At 35.3% G+C, this 3,194-nt stretch overlaps 1 long non-coding RNA gene across 1 annotated transcript; it reads left to right on the top strand.

Annotated features, from left to right (window-relative positions):
* Window positions 1–2,561: 2,561 nt before the first annotated feature.
* LOC111702822 (uncharacterized) lies at window positions 2,562–2,812 on the top strand. Its single transcript, XR_002765501.1, has 2 exons — window positions 2,562–2,637; window positions 2,755–2,812. It is a non-coding gene; the product is annotated as an uncharacterized LOC111702822 (long non-coding RNA).
* The last annotated feature ends 382 nt before the right edge of the window (window positions 2,813–3,194 follow it).

Below are 3,194 nucleotides of genomic sequence, written 5' to 3' on the forward strand. Positions count from 1 at the left end.
AGACTTTACCATCAGTTTGTCAGTCTGTCAGTCTGTCGGTCTGTCAGTTTGTCGGTCTGTCAGTTTATCAGTCTGTAAGTTTGTCAGCCTGTCAGTTTGCCAGCCTGTCAGTTTGTCAGCCTGTTAGTTTGTCANTTGTAAGTTTGTCTTCTTTCCCTAAAACTGGAAATTTAGTTTCTTTATATTTGCAAAATTATTTAATAGTTCATTAAAAAACTTTATCAAGGTCAAAAATAAAAGTCGATTTTCAGATCTTTTCATATTTAGATTGATCTTTTAGATTTAGGTCGTTATTAGTGTCTTATCTTTTGTAGTTGAATTACTTGTATGGTGCATTCTTAGCCTGTAGCCATACTTAAATATTTAACAGATTTCATCACCCTTACCCTATTATATTGACCGAAGGTTGGGTTTAGCAGAAAGTGATATAGGGGGGCTAGAGGGCCAAACACAGCGGCTAAACCAGACTAGAGGGCCTAGCATCACGGCTATAACAAACTAGAGGGCCTAGCACCACGGCTATAAAAAAACTAGAGGGCCTAGCACCACGGCTATAACAGACTAGAGGGCCTAGCTCCACGGCTATAACAGACTAGAGGGCCTTGCACCACGGCTGTAACAGACTAGCACCGCTGCTATAACAGACTAGAAGGCCTTGTACCACGGTTGTAACAGACTAGCATCGCGGATATAACAGACTAGAGGGTCTTGCACCACGGCTGTAAAAGACTAGCACCGCTGCTATAACAAACTAGAAGGCCTTGCACCATAGCTGTAACAGACTAGCACCACGGCTAAAACATTCTAGAGGGCCTTGCACCACGGCTGTTACAGACTAGCACCGCTGCCATAACAGACTAGAGGGCCTAGCACGACGCCCGACAGCTATAACAGAGGGTGCAGATCGATCGCGTTAGCCGGACACTTTAAAGACATGCAAAGAAGAATTTTCACTTCTCCGCCCCATCCTCCCCTTCCCTCTCCTGGCTCTTGTTATGCATTCAGTCTAAATATTTTCATCTCCATTATATAAATATATTTAGTAAGAATCTGTAGTATTTAGTAGAGGGTGTACCCTGATTTGAGAAAAAAACGGCGCATTGTGGCAGTTTAAAAAAATAATTTATATTACATATATAGAATGGGTTAAAAACAAATATTTTGTTATTTGCAATTATATACGATTTTTTGGGACACTCTGGTACTATTCTGTTGTATTGTTACAGGCCAGGGAGACTATTTATATATTTCTAGGTGGTGATGCCAGCTGTCAATCAACAAATACAGGGTGGTCAGATAAATATATGTAGGGGAGGAGGGGGGGGGGCTTCACTGGGATTGGTTAAAGGGAGTGTTCGCGAAAAATGAAATATTAATTATTATGTATGAAATATATTATGAAATATTAACTAAATACGAATGCGTCGAAAAATAATCGATGACTATTGTTTGTAATATCTGAATGATTTGTTTGAAATTAAATTGATTTGTTTACGATCCGAGTTGAATGTTGCTTCTTTCTGAATTTGTATGGACACTACGTTCTTCGGTATTAGTCGTTTTTAACAATTTTCTCCTTTATAGACGCAACAGATAGAAGTAAGATTAGTAGCGATCAAAAGCGCTTTTTTATCGCATTAAGCCTATACGCCCTTTCATTTTCGCGAACACTCCCTTTAAAGGGGGTAAATGTCTGCACGGTTGCTTACTTAGATCATATTTGCAGAAACGGAGTCGAGATAAAAATAACTTAATACTCGCCTAAAACTTTATAGTATATTTATATTTTAAACGTTTGCCTTTGGATGAAACAGAATTCATAGTTTGAAATATGTTTGGTCAACGCTATTAGAATCTGAGAGTTTCACAAAATTAATTCAACACAATTTAAAATATCTTATGATATATTTTATGAATTAACCCATATAAGAGCAGATTTCTGCTACAGAAACAGTAGAGGATCTTGTCAGAATTAACCACTTTTCAATCTGAAAAAATGAATTTATAGTGAAATCGATCTTTAAACGAAAGGTCTCTGGAAATTTTACGATTGGCAGTAGCTTTAATACATCAAAGTTTGATGGAGAACAAAAATGTCAAGTACGTATGTTAAAATATTCGCTGTATCCATTGCCGACATGTGAACATTCATTCACTCATTATTAAACAGAACAGTGAACTGCATAGTAAGTTAAATAAGTTTTAAAATTATTTGATTTTGAGTTTACCCTAGGCCTACAATATTTCAGAATTATGTAAACCATCATTCACACTGGACTACATGTCCAGAAACCTCTACTTTTATGGCTTTTTTGGCTAATGTAAACAAGCTAATTATTTTTGATTTAAAACTCTTTCCTATTTTAAATTGCTTTAAAGGGAGTGACCGGCTATGTAAGGTAGTTGAACTGAGTATGCAGTGTTGTGAAAAACTTCTTTCGGATTCATTTGAGACATATTAAGCTTTTTAAAGATCGGTAAATCCTGAGTTTGAGCGCAAATTCGATGTTCAAAACTCCTCCTTCGGGGGTGGATACGTTTTCAGAATTAGTTTTTATTTCAGAATTATGTAAACCATCATGCACACTGGACTACATGTCCAGAAACCTCTACTTTTATGGCTTTTTTTCGGCTAATGTAAACCAGTTAATTATTTTGGATTTAAAATTCTTTCCTATTTTGAATTGCTTTAAAGAAAATGCCACTTTATAGGAATAAAATAATAAGAAAATTCCTTCATTGTCATTTTTGCAGGTTTTAACTTTTCTACATCGATGTTAAAATTTACTGAATAAAGTCCTGTGCTAAAGTGTGGCATTTTATTTCAACAACTTAATTTTAATAGCTTTTGAGATTATATTTAAAAATACTTAAAATGATGTTGTTTCTAAGCCGGGGTAATAAACCCTGAAATCCCTGAAATTCACTGCAAACTTAACAGAATTAAAGAGAAGGTGAAATATATGCGACACAATTCAAAACATTTTGTTCTTTTCAATAAGATTGGACTTTACTATAGTTTGTCGTGAATTAGCCGCCAATTTCCACCAATGATGAATATTGCAATAATTTTAACAGTTTCTCCTGGTGGAGTTATTGACGATAAATTTGTTTGTTTAGCTGAGTTTATTTGTAGCTAATATAGAATATTCAAATATATTACTACTATACCGTTTATCCAGTAAGATTAACAG

This window comes from Eurytemora carolleeae, unplaced genomic scaffold (genome assembly GCF_000591075.1).
Source record: "Eurytemora carolleeae unplaced genomic scaffold, Eaff_2.0 scaffold107, whole genome shotgun sequence".
In the NCBI taxonomy this organism is placed as follows: domain Eukaryota; kingdom Metazoa; phylum Arthropoda; class Copepoda; order Calanoida; family Temoridae; genus Eurytemora; species Eurytemora carolleeae.